The sequence below is a fragment of the Magnolia sinica genome, chromosome 4 (genome assembly GCF_029962835.1).
Source record: "Magnolia sinica isolate HGM2019 chromosome 4, MsV1, whole genome shotgun sequence".
Taxonomy (NCBI): Eukaryota; Viridiplantae; Streptophyta; class Magnoliopsida; order Magnoliales; family Magnoliaceae; genus Magnolia; species Magnolia sinica.
Genome location: NC_080576.1, coordinates 37004961 through 37029296, shown reverse-complemented (window position 1 = coordinate 37029296; position 24336 = coordinate 37004961). Strand labels below are relative to the sequence as shown.

General features: G+C 36.9%; 1 non-coding gene across 1 annotated transcript; it reads left to right on the top strand.

The window, feature by feature from the left end:
* Window positions 1-22898: 22898 nt before the first annotated feature.
* LOC131244845 (small nucleolar RNA R71) lies at window positions 22899-23006 on the top strand. The gene has a single exon (XR_009170616.1). It is a non-coding gene; the product is annotated as a small nucleolar RNA R71 (small nucleolar RNA).
* The last annotated feature ends 1330 nt before the right edge of the window (window positions 23007-24336 follow it).

The window sequence follows — 24336 nt, the reverse complement described above, 5'->3', positions numbered from 1 at the left end:
GCAAATTTAATGGAAATAGGGGCACCAGGGTTATTTGTGCACATTCTGGCACTATAAATAACCGTCATTCTAACCATTTCACTCCCATACAAATTTTCATTTGTAACAAGAGAGAGAAGAGAATAGGGGAGGAGGCATAGGAGAGGAGATGTTTGGAGAATTTGCCCACCACCGCTAGCCCGCAATGTAACCGCAACTGCGTTACACCACTAGAATTGCCCCTGCAATGGGTAAAGGTAACTATCGAGTATTTCCTTAAGTTTTAAGCCTTAAGGTCCAATTGCATGTGCCCTTACGAGCTAATCACACTAGTGCAAGGCGCTGGTGAGTTAATCTATGGGACCCTAACCTTAGGAATGGGTCCGAAAGTCGACGTACCACTCCAAGGTGTGGGCCATTATCCTTAGGTTGTTGATTATCGAGTCAATGTTACAATTAATGGTTTATGTAGTGAATGGATGATCGCATGCTAACGAGTGTGTACTCGTTCAATTGATTGCCCTTCATAAATTTTGAATTTTGTGTAATGTAGCCTGAGCATTTTATTACATGATAGAATAGGGTAAAAATTGCTGAAATTTCATGTTCACGCTTCATATTATTCGCTTATATGTGTGCTTAATTTTGCCTTATCAAATGTAAATTGTAATGATTTGGATAGTACACCCGCATGTTTGGTAAAATACCCAAATCAAGTAGAAATTTTCTGATTTGTTGTTTTGCACTCTTTCCTGCAGTTGCAATAATTTATTTATTAAGTATATGGATTTATTGTGGCTATTTAGTTAATCGAGTTGGCTGGCAAACCATAAATTTACGAGCGCAGCCCTATTTGGGTTGGTAGCCCAGGCTAATCTAATTGATCCGTACCGAACGCTGATAACTGATAGTAGTCGGACTATACGGGATGGTTGCGCCTAATGCCGGTTACGCCGAGGTTTGCTAGAGTCAAACGAACTAGCTTAATAAGCCGACCAACCATATGTGTCCACCATGTATGTTCATAACTGCTTCAATCTGGAGCACCCTCATACCCTGGAGAGGCCTAGTGATAATCATTAGTGACACGATCCCTAAGTCTCAGGAGCTGGACATGGTGGTATAGGACACCATGTCCGTATTGTCGGCTTACGCTGGGGTGACAAGCCTCCTGGTAATGACCAATGAGCAACCAATAAGGTTATGAGCCTAGTACATCAAATCATAATGATATCGTGACTGTTCCATAATTGCGTTTAGGTGACGACCCTTACATCATTAGTGGACGCCCTCCACCCGTCAATGGGCAGCCTAACCATATGCATCTAGGCTATATCATCCGGGTCCTGAGTGATCAGTCAGGCCAGTTGGTCAGGCCAGTGTTAGCCTCATATTAATTGGGGAGTTGTCGTTTGGGTGGTAAACCCCAATATGGATCAAGGATCGCAGGCAAAGAGCCGCTACGGCCGCCCTGGGCCTAACAATTTAGATAAGGCCATTGATTTTATGGAGATGTTCCATCTTCCCCAATCTTGCTGGATGAATGGACGTAATTAATGCACTTGACTAACATGAATATTCATCACATTACATTAGTTAGGTGTGGCGATTCTTGAGTTGAGGTCGTATGATGTGGGAGTTTTAGCCATTTATGAATAAGGAGTTGGAGTCGCTATGAGAAAGTGTTGGATTGTGAGGGAATGCATCATCTCATACAACATACATGTGCATTAATAAGAGTATTTAGGAACTGGGTGTTTAAGTTGTTTTATCATTACTTGTGTTAGTGGAATTGATAACATGTGTAACTTAGAGTTAATGGAACCACTGGGTTGATCACTCATTCCCACTCTAGGATGGTGTTTTAAAACACTAACCAGACACTATTATAGATGCAGGTACTATGGAGTCTGACGCATTAGAGGAGGTATTCATGGACTTAAAGGATGAGCTCTCGTACTTCCAGTTGTTGGGCGGGCCCCTGTAGGTCACTTTAGGAGCAGCGATGAGATTCCGGGTCGATACATTTTGTATTTTGGAACTATATGTATTTTTCATTGGGATGTAGTCCCGTACACTAGATATATACATTTTCTTATTAGTTGTATTTTGAGTTAAAATCTGCATTTAATCCAGGGTATGACACATAGTTCATTGTAAATGTCTCGAATGCTCACATGTCAAATAAAACAAACTATAGAACTCACTTCCACAAAGTATAAGTGACACCCGAGATATTAGGAGTTGAGTATTTACTCGGCCTCCGAAATCCGAGACGTTACAGCCGCACACTGCCCCTGTCTGTGTCAGAATTCGTGCAATCGTGCACGTGCAACAATGCATGGAACCACTTAGATTCGGTCAGATCTACCAGCCTAAGAAGATGGGCGATTCGGATCACCCTAATGATCAGAGATGGTGGGTCATATCAACCCAAACGGATATTGTCCATTCAAATCCCTTTCAATGGCCCAAAAAGAAAAAAGGAAGAAAAATCATTTCTTCTTTCGGCTACTGGTGGGTCAAAGACAGCTTGACTGAAAAACAATATTCGGTGCACAATAGTTGTGCACTTGTCGTGCACACACAGCTCTGATGTGGGGTCCACATTGACACACAATCCAATCCACACCATCCAATGGTTCCTACCATTCCTAAGAGGGTATTAGTCCCAAGATAGGGGAGATCCATAACTCAGGTGGGCCATATCAACTGAAATATGGCCTTTAAGTATGAATTATCGTCGATCCAATGGTCGGATCAATTCTAATTTATACATTAAGGGTACTAGGAGTCCAATGATTGTTCATGTGGGTACTAATAGTAGGGTTTATAATCTAAATAGGGTGTTCTAGCAGTCTAGTGGCATATTGTTCTCTACTCAGGTATGAAGTTGTTAAACAGTGGACCTTGTAGTCCTGGCTTCTAATCTAAGGAAGGTGGTTAGATTCTATCTATTAAAGAGACTGGGCTCTTAAAAATAAGCTTCTTAGATGATATGAATGTACATTTTGTTACAGATATATGGTTTTATTTATGGATGTAGACTACTCCCATAGTCAGATTTAGGCTAAAGTGTGAATGTTCGCATTAATCAGATTTGTGTTTATGTTTAGTTAGGTCTCCATGGTAACACCTGATTACTCAAAAGCACTGGGTGTTATATTAACCAAAACCAAGCTCCTAATGAGAATGCATTTAAGAAAAATCTAAAATGGAAAATGCTTTTATCCAAACCCGGTCCAACAGGCAAAAGTGTTCGCGTTGATTTTAGACCTTAGGATGACGATTTACTCGCCACTGTGGTCAAAATTCGAAATGTTCACAGACACGTGCTATCTTTGTCACTCGGAAAGTGACTAATCAAGTTGTTACAACTAATCGCTTTTGAAAACTCATCACAACAAGTCAAAAAAAAAAAAAACTCAAACTCTAGTCGCTGTTACATTAAAACAGTACTATATGCAACTAAATGTGAGAATCTGACAGCTTGTCGCCATTACATCGTAATCTCTCTTTTCCTAATCATGATTGCAAGAGAGTCGACCCACCTTATCATAACCAAGTTTCAATTAAGAAAACAATTCAAAAGTACTAGGGAAGGTGTCCACAATTCCACTTTTCCTTAAATCTCAAAATTAAGGCTTTTTTTTAGTAGTTTGGATACTTCCAAGACAACCGGCGATCGAACCTTGATTCACTCACACGCCACGTCTCTACCAGCTCAAGAGCCGTAGATGATTAAAATGGAGTTTTATACAAAGTTCCTTCTCTTATTGCTAATTCCCCACCTACCAGTACAATATAACTATATCCATCCACATGTGGGCATGTGTACGGATATGTAATGAGTACAGTAGCTTTTAAAGTTGAAAATAAATACTTGATCTTCTACCTAAAAAATCAGACGGCGTAACTCTTCAGGTGGGCCATGATGTGCAAAGTAAAGTCAAGTGGGCCATGAGGTACAAAGTAAATTCACGGTGGTTTTTTCATTTTTCATTGTCCATTTATTTTGATACGGTTACAAAACATCTGAAGTGTGAAATCGCCTGATTTTTGTACCAAAAGATCTAAACAGTGTGTGGCTTTACGGAAATCAACTCTCATGCATGGTCACATCGTGATACAGTTGCTCACGTGTGGACATGCACACCTCTACACGGGTGCAGAATGAGCAAACCTCCAACCACATGCAGTTCTTTAAACATGGGGAAGAAGTACTTGGCCGATGGGGCTTCCCAAATCATGATCAAAACAATGTCTACCGTACATGAATACGTGACAATCAACACATACTGTCATAGTGGGTCCTTGAGTACGAAAACAATAGTGCAGAATTGCAAGGGTTGTGCTGTGTATTTATTATGGAGATCAAATAAATTAAATAAATTACATACCTGATTGGGATGCCATTGTTGCGTAGTTACGCTGCACTCCTATCTTTCATACCTTACACACCTTAGAGAAGCACTAAAATAAGAATAGAAGTTTATTAGGATCCAGCGTTATTTATATGGTTTTGAAAAATGAGGAGTTTGAAACCCATTAAAACTCCCACTGATAAGGCTTTAAACAAATCTGTCAATCCCAATCCAACTAAACACTGTGCATGTGACACAGTTATAGCATACTACCCATTACATAATTTTAAATGAATCACAACTTTGTGGGGTCCATTGGTATTCACGATCACATTATCTAACCCTTAGAAAACTCGAAACCATTGATCAATAAGACCCACCTTATAGAATTCTTACAAAGTAAACTACTGTGATAAAATAAAACACATCATTTGCATGATTCTAATTATATGCTCAATAGCTTTTCTAGTTGAATGGGTCATGACCTATAAGCATTGGATGGTCCCACACTGCAAACTCGATGAAATTAGATAATCAAAACCACCAACCATGGGATCCTAAATGAATGATTGTGTCGGTGGTGCTTGTGTCTGGTAGAGGTTTTTTTAGCCAAATTGACACCTAGTACACTAGTAAGCTGGGTTTGTCATAGTCCAAAATGTGAGATCACATTAGCCACTTGCGTCCTGGTGATGGTTGGCATGGATTGGTTCAAAAAAAGCATTCCAAATCCCTGAGCACATTTTGTAAGTTGACGCATGCTGAAAATTTAGATCCCCTTATCTGGTGATCCGATTGTGTGGAAATTAGTGGTGTACACAGAGTTGAACCGAGTCAAGCTGGCCTCAGCTCGACTCGGCTCGGTCAGCAGATACCCCTGACTTGTGTTTGGCTTGGTTCAGTGACCGAGCCACTATGTCCAGCTCGACTCGTCTCGGTTAGCAAATCAGACCAGTTCAAGCCAAGTTCGAGCTTGAGCTTTCGAGGCGAGTTCAAGTTCATGCTTTCTAGCATAGTTCGAGTTTTTGAGTTATCAAATTTGAGTTCGAGTTGAGTTATCGAGATGAGATCAAATTATAATTAATTGTACATAACATTTAATAATAACACAATAAAGCAAAAAATAAAAAATAAAATACAATCTGAAAATTAAAAATATTCTTATTACAACAAGTCAATAACATTAGAAAAGTTTTTTTTACTGTTGTTATATACAAATTACTACTAAAGAGGAGATTCATTTGTCAAGCTTGAGCTGATATCCAATTCTTCATATACGTACTCATTCACCTCTCCCGAATTAGAATGTGGAGAGGGCTTTTTATTGTCTTTTTGTATAGTTTGAATTAGATTTTTCAAACTTTCTTTATGAGCATATTTATATATAGCTCTCAACGCCCTGATAAAATGCACCAAGACTGGAGAAAAACTTGGTTGGTTTGTTACTCTTCCTCTTTTTATTTGTGTAGCTTGAACCTTCTTCGACATCATGTTATCTTGGAAGACATCGTTGATATGTATATGACTCTTCCATACTACGTTTTAAGGTAAGTTGAAATTGTTGTTCTTCCAATACTAATAATCTAGCTTCCTCCTCTGCCTTAGAAAGTTTAGATGTGAGAGTTAAAGGTTTTTTATTCGAATTAATAAGTGCCTGAAAAAGAAGTTGGATTTCCTTTGGATCTTTAGGACAAGGTTTGCATCTCCACCCCGATATAATAAGTGTAACTTGAGCCGATTAGTTTTCTTAACAAGCTTGGTTGACACAAATGACACGAAATCATCAATTTTTCAGACTTAGGAGAAGGGACTAAGGAACTATAGTCTCAAATGTTGGTCAATGGTTCACTTGAAAATATATTTACAGTTTGTGTTGGAAAAATTAGTATTTTAGCAATAATAAAGTATGAAAACAAATAAATAAATAAATATATATATATATATATGAGATATAAAAACAATAATGAAATATGACATATAAAAGTAATAATGAAATATGAATTATAATATAAATAAAAGCATTATAAGAAAATAAAAAAAAAGTCATTAATGCATTGTACTTATAACATCCATCAACATAACATAAAATAAAAAGTACATACTACATCATTTTCATGTTTCAAGAAATTAATAATAAATGTTAACGTAACTCCATTCATGTTGCTATTGTTACATGTGCTACGTCTTAAGACTCCTCCTACTCATCTTCCTCATCAATATCAAAACTATTATCTCCCTAACTCGGACGCAACTAATCTTGTGTACAAATTAGTGCTTTAACTGTATCTAGCATAAGAGAGCTTCAATTCTTGCTCATGACCCTATTCTTTGTGTTAAAAGCAGATTCCGATACCACCGTTGAAATAGGAATTGACAATATATATCTTACCATCTCCGATAGTATAAGGTATTTTCATTTCAATAACTCTTATTTTCTACCACTCCAAAACATTGAAGTCTTAATATTTCTGCCTTACGATTGACTCTTTGAGATACAAGTCTAACTCTGATTCTTTCATTTCATTATCTATATTCTCTTTTTCTAAGAAAGATATGTATTCATCGTCGAGCATATTGTCAAAATTGTAGCAGCATGAACTTTAACTTCTTTATCACTTGGTGTGGATCATGTGGTTATGTACGTATTGTACAATTCTTCGATTATGTTACGAACTTCTAAGGTTTTAGTTACTGTCATTTGATCAAAATAAATGTTTATAAAGATGAACTTAATATAGTCATCTTGCACCGATGGACCAAGAACAACCGCTAAGGCCATTAACAAATGACATTAATCTCAGTATATATCAAACTTCACTTGCATACCAAGTGTCATGAGTTGTAAAAAATTTGGACCTTCACTAGCATTTTTTCTTAGAGCTTCCTTAATCTTCGAAACAGATGGAAGATACATATTTGTTGTAAGATACTTATTTCTGGAAAATATCTTCATGTAGTCTAAAAACTTTGAGAAACTTATGAACTTCTCTTTCTTTGCTTCAATCTTCTTTAGTAAGCAACTAAGCATACATTCTATCACGCGCTACATATTTCGAAAATGAAAGTTCCAATTCCACAGCCGAATCCAAGAGTTCAAATGTCAAATTTCAATATGTGTATACAACTAACTTCAACGTTTTTTGAGATTTCACATTCAAATATTGGACCATTTCATTCCATATACTCAATCTTGAAGGTGAGCCCCTTATGTACTTTACACTCTCCTTCACATTCTCTATAATTTGGTCAATTTTTTTAACCCTCCTATTACAATTAGGTTTAGTATGTGTGTACAATACTAAACTTGAAATATTTTTTCTTTAAAAAATAAATTGTCAGTTACCTTTAAACTGGTAATGTTATAATGATATTACACAGTCATTTATTGAAACATTACCTAAAATTATTGAAGAGACTTTATTTTCAATGCCCCAATCTCGTAGATAATTATAAATGTAATATGAAATAACCAAACCAATACGAGGAGGTAAAAGGTGGTAGAAGTTAAATATTCTCTTACAAAGTTTTCAAGCTTCATCAACATAGTGTGCAGTCAATGAAATATATCTCTTTCTTTAATTAGACGTCGTCCACAAATCAGAAGTCAAACTTACCCTTGAGACTGATGTCAAAACTGCTTTCAGTTTCATTTTCTCACTTGTATAAATCTTCATGGACTCCCTTTTCACAGTAACGTGAGAGACCTTGATATGAGGATTAAGAAATTTATTGTATCCCATGAAAACTTTACTCTTTATCATTCTAAATGGTTATTCATCAACGATCACAAGTCTTGCATACCACTTCTTCAGCTTCTCTTTTTCAAACTTATGAGTGAAAATTTTACCTTGAGACGCATCTTCTTCTATAACATTTCGAGTTTTCGCAGCCCGAGTACATACTCCTGCCCGAGAATTCCGGGTGTTAATAAAGTAATAATTGGATGCTTTAAAATTGCATATTTTTTTCATTTAAATCACATCCAGTTACCTTTACGAAGGTACACATTCACAAGAACAAAATCATGTGTGCATATTATTTCATCAAGACATAAAATTCAGTTAATTGTCTAATGCCTTCTCAAATGGGAGCTTATTACATTATTCAAAGTATGTTGTGAAAAATAAATAAAACTAAACATAAAGTTATCTCTTTCTTTATTCAGAATAATCTTTCGTAGGGAGATTGTCGTCCATGTCTTCAATCTGTATATCACCTGCATCATTTGTATGGTTGAAGAGGGTCAATACCCTACTCATAGTAGTGGTTATCCTCTAAAGTTTACAATGATTCAAGTGATTCATAAGAATAACAGAAGGGTCCTGATACATCTCATATTCCACAAATACAAGTAGTATCAGTACGCACAAATATTCTACATGAAATGCATGCCTAACAAAGTATATGCAGTCCATCACACTCAACGATCATCATAATGTAGAAAATAGTTTAAAGATATCTGTCTCACCCCGCATCTCATACTATGAAGATTCATTAGCATGTTCAACGTTAACGTAGATTTATGCAAACATCTCAATGCGACACAACAACGCGATTAGAAGATTGACGTTACACGATTTGTTCATGGAGCGACTATTTATGATATCCAATCCCAAGAAGTGATGTAACACGCATGACGGTTTACTTACATCGATTGTACACCACTACCCAACCCACATGATTATGTGCTAACTAAGAGAACCGCTACCTGAAACGCATTATGTCCACAATATTATATCAATCACTAAAAGTGAGATTTCCAACATTATACTTGCGTGACAAGGTAATGATGTGATAATTTTAAATTGCACAACAATCATTCATAAGGTGATGATTCACAATAATAAAACTCGAAGCATGTAAGAATAAGATAATCAAATCAAATTATCACAAAATTTAAAGGAAAAACCCTCACCTTTAATAGTCTGATCGTTTACTACCCGATGGTATTGTCCATATGCAATTTTATCCAAAACCACGTGATTTATCTATGGTTGATATTAGGTTTAAATTTAAAAAGAAAATGAATTTCTCTAATTAAATAGATGGGTATTATGTAAAGGGATGGGGATCTTACCTTAATCGATTCCTACATTCCAACCAGACGACTCAGATCCAACGGATCTTGACCCTTCACTCTCTTCCTCTTCTCCTTGCTATGGTTGGTCGGAATTATTTTGATAGGCCTAGATTCTTGCTGGGCTTTAGCAGGGCTAGGCTCTATTCTTGGCCCCTTATCTTCTTTATTCTCTCTTCTTTCTCCCCCGTTTCTCTCTCCCTCTTTTCGTTTCTTTCTCTCTCTCTCTATTTATTGTATATATCCTCTAGTGACAGGCATGGAATTTATATCATTCCACAACATCTAAATGATTCTTATGAATTTCACAGGCTGGACGTATCGTGCAAGAGAAAATAGCATAAGTGTTGTTTGTGATTTCCCTATTTTTAGATCGTATTAGGATTCTTCTTTCTTTCTTCCAGAGGTTGGGTCGGTTCTGGATGGGTCAACATCTGAGCGACTCAGATCTCTCGGAGTCATCGTTTGAATGCAGAGGTTGGCAGGTGTTTCAATGGTGGGATTTTTCCCTGCCCTTCATCCTTCGATCGTCTTCTTCTGAATGCTCAGGATTGGCCCACTGGCGCTTGCTGGGTCCTAAGATCGAAGGTAAGTTGCTTCTTATGGTGAGCTCATTGTATCTTAAGGCAACGTTTTCTGCACGCCGATGCAATTTGAGTTCCACAAAACTCAACTAACCGGTTGTCATGGGATTTTCCAAACTTACCTGGGATTCCGGGTTGAAGTTGGAACTCCCTTTGAAGGAGTTTGAATAGCTCAAATTCATCAGAGTTGCCGTAGCTGGGAATTTGGGTGAGAGAAATCCTCGTGTGCACGTTTTCTTCGGACACTGTAACAGCATCCAGTTCTTTTTTTTTTTAGAACGGTGGGGCCCACTGAACCGTCTATAGTTGTGCAATCCATTCAGATTGCCAGGTTCATCGTGCCATGATAGGATATGGGTCTGAATTTGGGGTGGATCTGTTGATCGGGTGGTCCACCTGTGGCACAAGGAGGTGGGGCAAGACCTATCGTCGAGTCACTCTCTTCCTCTCAACCGGTTTTGTCACCTGTCATGATAGTGGACGGAACTCCCTTTTCTGATCCAAATTATGGTGATCGGGTGGGGTCCGACGTGGGGATTTTCTGGGAATCTGCGCCTTTCATCGGCTTCAGCATGCTCTGTTTGCCCACGGCTCCAAATTTACAGTAGATCTAGTCTCTTGGTGGGCCACACGATCAGTCGATGATGAGGCGATGCCCACCCTTAAAACAAGCCTTCATTCAGACATAGGCTTGGTGTCATGCACATTATATCCTATATTTACAACTTTGTCATACACCTCTCAACCAACTTGTGATATTCGTTACATTAGAATGCACTGTCTGATTGCCTTGAAATTTAATGGGCATTCTCTGTTTTTCTTGTTCTTCCCATCGGTTAAGTTTGGGCCCGATCACCCAAGGATGTCTAAGATACTCTTTTAAATGGCTAACACATTCCGTGCTTCAGAACTGTGGTTATATACACCTAGTTGAAACATTACCCAATGATTTGGACATATGACCTAAGATCTTCATTATGATTGAATTATTCTAATATTTGGATGGCCTGTTTGGGGGATCCAAATGCAATGGACGATCAGATGACATGCTAAAAAAAGGAAGACTTGATGGTTGGTACTCTAACCCTACTTATAGGTGGATGTATGCTTAGTTTCATAAATGGAAGAACACAATGTGGGTTTCTGGAGTGATTAAGGTAGAACATGGGTACCATTAGATTCGAGTGACTTTTCCGCATACGTGAGTTTCTCATATTGTACTTCTGATGGTAGGTTACGCCTATTCATAGGTGGCGAACAAGGTGATTGGATTAAAATCTCAATCTAATGCGTGTACGAACGAAAGTAAAGACCAAGTAGTTAGTTTACTATGATCGGGTGGTCCAAAATCAGAGTAGATGGTCAGATATCCTTACCTAGTAGTGAGTAGTTGACTGAATGGTTGGTTATGATAGATAAATTAGAATACTTACATATATGATGGTCCTGTCATAAAATCAACGGTCAAATGACTTGATCTATGGATGAAGATTATTCTCAACTGTCTAATTCATGTTGGAGAGTAGATGTAAGGTTAGGATAGCTTTATTAGTATCGAACATATGTACAGACTAAGTTAAATTTCATGGAAACACTCGAAAACTTTTAATACTTGAGTATGGAAAAGTTTGAGGTGTTACACCTTCAAACTTGCTAAACAATAACAACTGTTGGCCTGGAAGTGAAATTTTTGGTCTCTTTAAACAACTTTGCCTATGTCTGTTTAAATGAGTAGTCGACCCCTCTGATTTTTGTCATACAGTGCTTTGCAATGCATATATCTTATCTTAAGCACATCATTAACTAGAATTTCTTTAAAATCGTCCTACATAGCTGACCTTTTCTTTCATTTACTTTCAGTTTCAGAGACGATAGATAATGGTTAATTGACATTGACCAATGGTTACATTCCATGGACACATATGGTCCACCTGTGAATGAGATTAACCTCAATTTTCAGACAAAGTAACTACATAGGAAGGGATGTGGATTGCATGTAGCCTTTAAGTTCTATGGGGCCCACCATGATGTGTGTTACATCCACTCCATCCATCCATTTCACTTGTTCATTTTAAAACATGAGCTCAAACATAACCACACAGGAACTAGTGGTATTTGTGTCAAGTTGATATTTATGCTCTTCATTGAAATATAAACAATAAGGTGGGTGATAGGAAGGATCCATTAGCTGCCATCTTTACTATCATTGCTTCAGTTGTATGGTACACGTTGATAATTTGATAATATCAAATTATAGATTTATAATTACGATAAAATAGAGAGAAATAGGAAACCGAAAAATATAATATTAAGAACAGGCTGAAGCACATGTAATCAAGATATCCTTAAAGCATTATTCACCCTTTTTCAAAATAATTGAGACTGCGGACAGGTTGTAGGCAAATAACTTATAAGATATAGCAAGCCTGTATGTGGTTATGCATTTAGCAAGCATAAAGGAACCAATAGCAGAACTCTTTAAACACAGTTTTGCTGGCATATGAAAAGTAAAAGGAAAATTCCCAAATTAAACAAAACAAAGATTTAAAAAAAAGTTTAATTTTACTGGATTAGATCACTACACTAGTCTGATTCTTGTTGGCTTAGACCACTACACTGGTTTGGTTCTTGTTGGCTTAGGTTTGTATTGAACTTGCTGGCTTAACCAGAGAACACTTGGAGCTTTACTGGTTTGTGATGTTGAAATGAACCAACTAAAATCGGTTTATATATGCAAGGGTGGCTGGATGTTTTGATCCATGATCATTATTGCGATGGACCGTTTCTGACTGTTGGTGAGAAACTAGTCGTTATTTAGCAACTGACTGTTTTGCACGTGGCAAACTAGCTGCATGCTAGCCATTTAGCCACAGTGGTTAGCCATTTATGAATGTTGGGTTAGCAACATGCAGCAGTTTCTGCATGGTCTGGTTAATTACTACATGAGTAATTACATCAGGCCTCTTAAATAACTAGTTTAGCTCGACACGATGTGCATGTGTGAAGTGCACCACTAGCGCCTCTACAGTCACACTGCCTCACATGCCCATGCCCTCTCACCTAACCCGTGAACGAGCCCGTGCACGTGCACGTTTCGCAATGGAACACGCAAGTCTCAGTACTTCTCTTCTCACAAAGTAAATATTAAGGTACTTAACACCCTACTTATTAAGAGAAAATTTTTCTTCTCTCCTTTTTGATATGGGACTATTCCCAAAGGTTTTTTTTTTAAAAAAAAAAAAACAAGTCTTGAGCCTATTTCTTACGATCATCATGGTGGGCCTGCTTAGCTTCCGCCTCGGGACCTTACCTTTAATGGGGAGCAGAGGGAACTCGCAACACGACCAAAAGTGCTAGGTTTTTTTTTTTACTCTGAAGGGATTTTTTGAAAAATCATATACTATTCCTTGCGCTCTCTTATACACGAGTAAGCGCAGCATGTAGTTCCTAGTCATGTTAGTGGAGTCCATGATCAGGACCGTTCTTCTTTTTTTAAGACATGGCATGGATGGGTTGTATCTCTAAAGACATAGGCAATCATCTAATCACTGTCCTAAATATACACACCGTTCGATCAAAATGAAAAATGGTCCATGGTGAATGGGTGCCAAACAGAATAAATAGATTGCCACTACATCCACTCACGACTTTTATCTGGCCCATAGATGATCGACCTATTGTCTCACCAGATCCATAGCCCCAATCACTGTTCAATGTTCGCATGTACATCGAGGACAAAGGCACATCAATGGATCCCCAATCGTGGGGCCCACTGTGATGCATGTTCCTTACATCCACACCCTCCATCCATTTTAACTGCTTATTTTAGGTTATAATCCAAAAAAAGAAGTAGATCCAAATCTCAATTGGACCACACCAAAGGAAACAGTAGTAATGACCATTAAAAACTTCTTGTGGGCCACAAAAGTTATGGGTCAATTTGATATTTATGTGGTCCATTCATCCAAGTTTTTGTAATCTTAACAATAGGTTCAATTGTGAACAAACATTCCAGTGGCCCCTAAAAATTTTTAATGGCGGTTATCCGATCACCATTATTCCCTATTATGTGGTCCACTTAAGATTTTAATTTGCTTTATTTTTGGCATCTATAGACACCACATCCTAAATGAGATTAAAATTACTCTTCTTCTTCTTCTTTTTTTTTTTAACACACACGCACCCACCCACCCATACACACCAAAATTGGTACTCGAACCCATGACCTCTTAGATTAAAACTATTCTTCGACTTCGATTTTGCTTTGATCGAGAATGTTTATACGACTCAAAAGTTGTTGTGTGATTGCACAAGTTAGAGAAGGTATGGCTCAGGACAAGTTTCAGAGGTAATTAATAAGTCAAATCGACAAATTGAAAGGCCCACTTGAAATTGCATAGAATAGTCTACCACAACATGTTGAAGCTTAGTAAAGCTAAGGAATGAATGGCTGTGTCCTGAAGGGGGGAGGGAGGGGATGATTAAGACCAATTAAAATTTATGTCATTTAACACACAATAGCTTACTTAAACTAATATTCCAATTTAAACTAAGTCAATTAACTCTAAGGCTTCCAAGTCAATAGCGGGTCCAATCACATAGACTACATAAGATGTACTAATTAGGCAACTAATCTATAAATGATAATGTACATATGCGTGGGATATGCTAACTATCCAATCCTAGGATTCATTCAATCATGCATATATATGATTCAACTAAATAATCGCATAAGCATAATCAGAAATGTGCTCAATTGACAATCCCAAATACAAGCATGTATAGTGGTTTTGGTTTCCCTACTCAACTTTTGGCAGACGCACTCTCCCTTAGTGTATCGATATTCATTATAAGTGATTTTAAATCAGGTTCACTTCTAACCTTTGCAGGCATATATTTCTGTCAGAGGCCTACACAAGGACTTACAAATGTATTTACCTGTGCCGGTGGCAATACGATCCTACACAAGAACCTACGTGAGTTTAGGTTACAAACTCTACACTCAATTCTTTCTACATAAGGAAAAAGTGTGACGACTCTTACAATTGACAACTTACTTATGAGATTGAGCCCATTTTGTAACTCTTTTCTCGGGTTGCGTGATCTATGCTCTCCCTTGCTTCAATCAGTTCCTCTTGTGCTCTACCGATTGTTAATGCCAATGTTTAACCAATGCTTCAGCTCTAAGACCAAACACATTGCATGCGATGATCTATTAAGTTGACCAAGGTAATGGCAGGTTAGTTGAATCTCCTACAACAAATGGAAATGTTGTAATTCTAGGAGATTCACCTATATGGATCTTCTATAGGATTCAGACAAAGGATTTGTCAATAGGGTTCTATATAATCTCTAGAAAATGGTGAAGTTCAAACTCATCTTCAAAGTGGAGGTTAAAATCATCATTAGAGTGTTAATATCAAGGAATGTGACTTAGAACTCATTGATTTAGAGGTTTAAGACGAGGGATATGAACATGGAATCACATAGGCTTTTATTGCAACAAAACTCTTGTTTTTGCCCAAGAATTGAATGTCATTTATAAGAAACTGATAAGCAACGCCTATAGAATGGCTAGTTAACAACTATGTTAATCCGATCGAAAGGTCCATCGATAGGATCTAACAGTCCATCGATCCCATCAAGAAAATTCAAGAATTTTTTTTTGTTGGGTTACTGGGATGATTCTTCGATCGGATCGAGTGGTTCTTTGATTTCATCAACAACCCGTCGATGGGATCGAGGACCACTCGAAAACTGTTATTTTGGGCATACAATTTCACAGCAACTTCACACCGCTTCTACCCTTACTTATCATGGACCACTCAAAAACTATTATTTTAGGCATGCAATTTCACAGTGGCTTCACACCTATTCTACCCTTACTTATCATGATCCATTTAAGCTTCTAAGGCTAAGAGATGATCAACAAATTTACCTATTAACATTAGGATTATTTAGAGGTACAACGGTTATTTTTTGTCAAGGTTATGGTTATCAAGGCACCTTATATACTTGTTCTTCACTTCCTTGATGCTTTAGTCTTCATGTGTCTTCGGTCTTTGGCTTCCAAAGGCACAATTGACTATATGATACGCAAACTCACGTGATTGATAAACAAGGTGCACAAATCAGTGCACTAACACCACTGACCCATTTCCATTCGAAATCACATGGAAGGGTTTCTGATCGATCAAACGTACAATATTCCAATAAAGCCACTCCCATGATACCCATAAGGCCCAAAAGGGATAATCCAAGAAGGCCCTTGATGCAACCTGGAAATGATCAACATAATGGATTAGGTAGACTCTGGTTTATTTGAAACAATCCTAGTCGTTCGCCTAAAGGTACAAGTGAGTTGTAAATTAGCTCAAATGCATTTCCCCGACTCCAACGGTACCCATAACTCACATAAATTAGTTGAAACGATCATTTGTACCTCTCAAAAATAACCACTGGATCGGTTAGTACCGACATAGGCTAGCAATGAGACGAAGATGAATACTATAGTTCCGAAAGACCTTAGGAACAACGAATGCATAAAGTTTTGTAGTTGAAAAGGCACTTTCGAAAAAAATGCCCTTAATGAGCCGTTTACAAAAGCATTTCCAAATGACAACACACTTTTGTAAAAGCTTATCTGGTAGCCTAATGTGTAAAGCAAAACAATGAGAAAAAAAAGGCCATTGAAGGGCCTCTATTTGGTTTATTTTGCCTATTTAATGACTACAATTGCAAGCCATTGAAAATGGACAGAAACAGAGAACTGAGAGGGTTATAAGAGCACATAGGGCTAGTCGAGAGCCTTTATGAAGCCATGCCTTGGTCAACGCACCGCCAATCAGAAGATACATGCTTATAAACATGTTCTAGCTTTCGTTAATTCAAAAAAAGTATGAGTGTGTAGTTACTCTATCTAACCAAAAGCCCCAATAGTTCAATCAAATAGAAGCTTCCAAAGTCTAAGAGTACGGTTGGGATTGGGAACATCTAACCATCATTTATATATATATATATATATATATATATATATATATATATAAGGGTGTTTGGTTATCCATTTTCCTTATTACGTCTCAAATCAAACAGTACTCCACCCCACATAATCCAAGAATATTTACAACCTCCACACACACACACAAACACATCTTTATTATTCTATTTTGCTACTCATTTTATTTTTCCTTTTCCATTGCTTTACTTATCCTGGGTCTTAATACCTTGTGGAGTATGTTGTAATATAAAAATGCTTATTGTACCTTATTTCTGACCATTCTTGGTAAACTCAATTGGAAAGGACATGTGTTATAATAAAGAACAGATATGACATACTAAAGATCTTTAAGAATGCTTGGAGTGTTCATTATGGGATTACAACTAACAAGATGACAAGATAAGAAGTGTTTGAAATGAATTCAAAAGCAAGCTAAGCGGCTGAGAGTTATCCTAGAGGTCAACCGAGCGGCGGAGTGGAATGTGGTCGAATCGATAAGGAGGCCCGGGGCGATTATCAGGATAGGTGGCAAGTTTAGAAGGAAGTTTCCATAAAGTCATTTAGTGTTGAAACAGTTACAGTAACCATTAGAACGTGGGAAGCATCCAGATGATCATCTTATGGCTATAAATAACAAGGGAATTTAACAGGAAAAATGGTCTCGTACCAACCAAACAAAATCTATCTTTTAATTATCTACTATTTACATTCCTTAATGTAATCCTTATTTTTATCAGTCATTAACATTCCTTAGTGTAATCTTTACCTTTATTTATCGTTTCCATTCCTTAGTGTAATCCATAGCAGTAATCAAGTAGTTATTAACTTTAGTTGTAATTCGAGTCTATGCTCATACACTGGATTCAATTTGAGTATCAAGTGAAGTTCTCCATCCAAAGAGTGTTCACAACTCCAAGTGTAGGGTTACAATGTAGCAATAATCTCGGTGTGACTGAGGTAGAATCCACAGGGACTAATCTCATGTGTGTTCTGAAAGCAATTAGAAGTAGAACTAAAAAAAGATGCAAATCTAAATCTAAAAAGAAAGTAATTGTGCTGTATGAAATTTGAAACTTAAGAAATTAAAGGTGGGAACTAGGGTTTCTAAGGATCCACTTGTAGGTTCTCAAGATGTTACCTCGCTTGATTCAAGGACACAACTAAAATCAGAGTCCTATCTTATCCAATTGGTAAGAAGAGATTTGTCAAATCTCTGAACTTCTGATGGATCTAATCATCAATGGATGAGAGTTGGGAGGATTTGTGAGTGATTCTATCACCTAACTATGCCCAGGAGACAAGGCAAACAATAGGATTTACCAATCCCACAACTAATCATAAGAGAATTGTGAAGTTTAGTAAGGATTCCATCATCCTACCATGCCCAAGGGACGATGGTGAACAACGAGACTTGCTAATTTCACAATCTCAATTCAGGAAAAGAAGATATTCAAAGCAATTGTAGATCTATTGTAATTTGTCACAACAAACCATTAAAAACTAAAAATATTCCTTATAATCAAACTACAATCCAAGAGAGTTTAACAAAACATGAATCAAAACAAAGCTAACATCCCAATCACGCTATAAGCTTCGTTTCTTAGACCTAGCTAAGAGGTTTAACTAATCACAGACATGATTGGATCTAAAATCCCAGAAGAAAGCATGAAAAACTAAGAAAAAAAGAAGAAGCGATGGCTCTCTGCCTTTGTACTTCACTCCTCCAAACCCTAGATTGATTAGATAGATCCCTAGGGATGCCCTCGGGACTCTTATTTATAGTTGTGCAACACCTCCTTTCTCACGTCTTTGGAAAAATCTGGAAACTGCCTTAAATTTACGCACTCTGTGTAACTCTACATAACTTTGCGTGATTCGTTCGATGACATCGAACGACCTTCGATGTCATCGAAGGTGTCTTTTATACATGTTTTTTTTTTTGCACATTTGTAACCTCATCCGGACTTTGTAACCTTTCATGTTATCGAACCTACCTTCGATGTCATTGAGAGTTGTTCGAGGAATCGATAATGTGTCCAAAACAGTCCACAGAGTTAATCCAATTTCTTCAATAAATTTGATGTCTTTGAAGAGACCTTTGATGTCATCTAGCAGGTCTTCGACGTCATTAATGAGTGCTTCAAGTAATCGAAAATGGTGCCCAATATGTCCAGCGAGTTTTGCCGAAATTCCATAGAAATTTTGATGTCATCGAGGAGGCCTTCAATGTCATTGAACAAAGCTTCAAGTCATCGAAAAAGTTCTCGAGTCATTGAAAAAGTTCTCAAGTCATCGAAAAACGTCTTCAATTTGTCCAGCGACCAACTTGATTTTTCTTCATAAATTCGATGTCATCAACCTGTGTTCGATGTCATCAAATGGTAGCTTCGATGTCATCAAATGGTGATCGATGACATAGTTAATGTGAATTCTGCACTTGTTCTTTCGACTTCGTTCCTTCTCCACTTGGTTTTCTTGAATCTTGGGACCTTGAAATCTTTAATCTTTGTCTCCTAAGATCCATTCTTTGCTTTAATGATCTTCAAGCCTAAAATCCATGCTTTTAGCATCTTTTCCAATCCAAGCTCTTAAATTCACCTTACAACACAAACATGAGTAAAATAGGACATTAAGCAGTTCATGTTCATAAAACCAAGATATAAATGGGGTTTGATATGCAATATTTGACCCTCAACACAATCCTTAACCAGCATTTTTCTAGTCCTGAGTAAAGTATGTGTAAAATATATCTCAATGCTTAATGTCAATATTGTTTTTCAAAAAATAATCTTTTGTGCACTCAAGTATGAATGGGTAGAAATAAGATACGAAAGTGAGATTTTGAAAACCTAGAACCAAATCACATAAGTACTCAATCAAATAAGTTCTTTGTCCATTAAATCAAAGCATAATTTGTATTCAAGTTTTTCAACGTGCTAAGTGAAAGTCAACTTACTGCCCGTACGAATACTATCAATTCATCATGTTAGCCAAGCTCATCACTTCAAGATCAGTTTGAAACTCAAGTACTGATTCCGAACTTATCTTATTTTCCTTATTTTTCTAGTTTTTGATTTTATATCGACAGTCATTCTTTATTTTTGCATTCTTTTTCAATCTATTCATTCTTTTTATTCCCTTTTTTCCATAGCACATGACCTTTTTGTCGATCTCCTATTTTTTAACTAGTTCTTTTCTTCTTTTAAGGTGGATAAAATTCTCCAGACTTAATTCTCACCATCTATCAATGATTCACATACTAACAATCAAAAATTCTAATACATCTTACAGAAGACAAATTGAATGTATCTTGTGATTTAGATTAACATATATTCAAACTTCTTCTTAATAATTGAGCGCTAGAACTTAGGTGATAGATTACTTAGTTAATCTAACTCAAATAATCCAAAATTCAATCTCTATCTTATCATACCTAAAGCATTCTTAAGTACACAATTCATCGCTTCCCAAACAGATTTTAACTTGAAACATTGAAAATTTTCAAAATTTTCATCAAAACGGAGAAAACACTGATTAGTTTACCTAATCCCCCATCCCTAACCTAAAAATCTACATTGTCCTCAATGTAAAAGAAATAAGCATTTAATGCAAAAGAGGCAAAGAAAAGAAAAGGGAAGTGATGGAAAGGTAATACCTGAAGAATGAATTTTGAGGCTTTTCAAATGATATCAATGTGAAGATGGGTTAGCATAAAAGACTTAGATGATAAGCAAACTATCCTAAACAGCAGAAAGCAATCTACCCTAATCCTAAAATCTATGAAAGCAGTAAACATAAACACGGAAAAACTACTCAGTTATGCAGCAAGGTTCCTCCTGGCCAGTATCTTGATAAATTCCTCAGTAGATTTCTCAACAAGATCATCCAAAAACTCCTTTTACAATAGGCTTGGATGCCCTGGAGAATGACTTTCCAGAGAAATTTATGAACCTCAGCATAAGGTTTTCTTTTAATCTCCTGAAGTATCCAAAGTATATATGATTCACTTGTAGAAGATAATTTCTCAATATTAGTAAGCTGAGGTGAATGAAAGACCATAAAAAATTAAATAACAAAAGGGTTGTTCTCCATGGTCCCTTTAAAATCCGAGGTTATAGGCTCCGGTTCAGGATCTATCTCCTCCACCTGTAATGGTAAGATTTTAGTGTTAGTGAAAGGAGTGCCATCAACTTCCAGACCAATATGATTGTTTGAATTCGCAAAGTGTGCCTGGGAGACATCCAGAGATTCAGGAGTTTTCGTTAAAAGAGACTCATCATCTTCAAATGTTTCTATCAAGTTCATCTCATGGCTCAGGGCCTCATTCTCTTGTGGCTTGTGCAAATGAAACACATTGAATTCTACCGTCATATTCCCGAAAGATATTTTCATCACTCCATTTTGGCAATTTATGATGGCATTGGCGATGGCCACGAATGACCGACCTAATATGATCGGAATTTGAGTGCCCATATTTGAAGTCGAGTGTGTGTCTATGATGATGAAATCTATTGGTAGTAGAATCTATCGACTTGGACCAACACATCTTCTATCTTACCTCTCGGTATTTTAGTCAAGCGATCAGCTGGTTGTAATGTTGTTTTGGTAGGTTTCAACTCACCGAGGCCTAACAGTTCATATACTGCGTATGGTGTCAGATTAACACTTGCCCCAAGGTCTAAAAGTGCATTATCAACCTTAAAGTTTCCAATCACACGTGAGATCGTAGGACTTCTAGGATCCTTATATTTTAGGGGAGTGTTTCGATTGATTATGGCGCTCACCTGTTCAGTAAAAAATGCTTCTTTGTATACGTTTAGCTTCCGCTTTACTGCACACAGATCTTTCAGGAATTTGGTGCAAGATGAGAACTGTTTAATTTCATCCAACAAGGGGATGTTGATCTTGACTTGTTGAAAAATCTCTAGAATATTTTGGCTCTCACTTAGCCTTTTTGAAGTGATGAGACGTTGGGGAAATGGGGCCACGAGTTTGTATCCTTGCAATGGCTCTTTGTCATATGGAGCATTGCTGGATTCACAACCATCTTTTGAATTTTTGGATTCCTTAGGTTTCGCAACCTTCCTTGGAATCTCTATCTTTTTCATTTCCACTTTTCAAGGTGGTGATGGTCTTAACATGTTCCAGATGCTGAGTTGAAGAGTTGAGATCACATATCTCACATTGTCTTGTTGGGTTAGGTTGATGTTGGTCTAGAAAGATCTCAGTCTCCCTAACATTCAGTTGTGTCTCAAGTCTTACAACCGAAGTCCTAAGCTCATTCATAGCCTGCAGTTGCTCTTGCCTAAATGCATCTAATGTGTACTCAAGGGTTCTCCCTAGTGAAAGTCCACTAAATGGCCCCCGTGGATAATTAGTTACATTTGTAGTTGGTTCATCTCCCCAATTAATGTTCCACTCATTGGGAGTGTGTGTCAAAATTTGGTGCATGCATTAAGTAGTCGTTGATACTTGTTTGTAGTATCTGCTTGAACATGAAACACCTCTTGAAAAGTTGGGATTGTAAGACAATCTTTGATTAGGTGTACATCGTTCTTACAAATTTCATATACGGTTTCGACGATTGCCTTGGGCTGAGTTGGTTCCTTCCTAGATTCCAAGTCCTCAATTTTTTTCGTGCGAGAATTGCCAACTGTACATTAATATCATCCTCCTTCCTAATTACATGTATTCTTACATCTCTTGGTATTTCCTTAGGAGTACTAGCTTAGTTTGATGTGTCCCATGATTAAGCGTTTTCAGCTAGCATATTAAAGTAATCTTATGTCTCTTTTGGTTTCTTATCCAGGAACTCGCCATTACACATCATCTGTACGAATTGGCGCATGTTTGGACTGAGTCCTTCATAAAAAAGATCAATTGTCTGCCAAGTTTGATAACCATGGTGTGGGCAGGCGAGAAGTAAGTCCTTAAACTGTTCCCAACATTCAAAGAAGGTCTCATTATTTTTTCTGGGAGAAGTTCATTATTTCCTTTTTAAGAGCGTTGGTTTTATTAGCCGGGAAGAACTTTTTAAGGAATTCCTTGCTCATCTTTACCCATGTACCAATAGATCTAGGCCTTAATAAATGAAACCATATTTTGGCCTTTTCTTTTAGAGAGAATGAAAATAATTTAAAGCTAATTGTATCAGAAGGAACATCATTAAAATGTATGGTTATAACAACCTCTTTAAATTCTTTAATATGCATATATGGATTTTCTGAATCAAGTCCATGGAACTTAGGAAGTAATTGGATTATCTCAGGTTTGAAGTTCAGGTTTCTTGTATTGATTGGAAGAATTATGCAGGAGGGTGAACTTGTTCTCAACGGTTGTAAATAATCTTGTAAGGTTCGAACCGGGGGAACTCAATGCACTTCATTCTCATCGCGCACCGTCTTAATAGGTGGTGTGTGATGCACAGGGCCTTCATCAATCCGGTGTTCTTGAGCCATGCTCTCAGATGATATTTCAGAAATATTTGAGGATTTTCTAACTTGCCAATCAATTTTTCCAACCAAAGCTCCTTTTCTCAAAGGTCTCAGAGTATAATTCCCTACCTGCGAGGGCTTGAACCACACCAAATTTTAATTCTCTTTTCTAATTCCTACAACAAGTCCAGAAAGCAGTTAGATGGAGGAAGTTAAAAGAATGTTATTGGATCGGACCCTACAAAACAGAAAACAATGTTAGTTTCTAAAAAAAAATAATCCAAAAAAAGAATCCTAAAAACAAAATTCTAACATTAGAAAGTTTTAAAACCCCTAGATTAGAAAAATTCAGAAAATAAGAAAAATCTAACCTAATCCTAAAAAGAAAGAAACCTAAGTCAAATAAGAAATCTAGGAAAGAAAGGAAGAGAATTAGAAAGAGGTTACCAAATTAGAAGTTTCTATATTAAGATCCTGTAAAAGAAAAAGGAAAGCAAATTAGTTTCTAAAAATAAATTAGGAAAGTTTCTATCCTAGAATTAGAAAGTAAATTAGTTTCTAAAAACAAAAAAAGGAAAGTTTCTAAACTTAAAAATAGAAAGCTAAGTTAGTTTCTAAATTAATTTAGAAAAAACCCTAAGTTAAAAATAAAAAGTAGAAAAACCCTAATCTTAAATTAATTTCAAAACTAGTTAATCATAGAAAAACGCAACCGTTAGTCCCCGACAACGGTGCCAAAAACTTATTCACAACCCTAAGTATAGGGTCGCGATGTAGTAATAATCTCGGTGAGACTGAGGTTGAATCCACAAGGACTAATCTTGTGTGTGTTTTGAAAGCAACTAGAGTAGAACTAGAAAAAGATGCAAATCTAAATCTGGAAATAAATGGAGTAATTGTG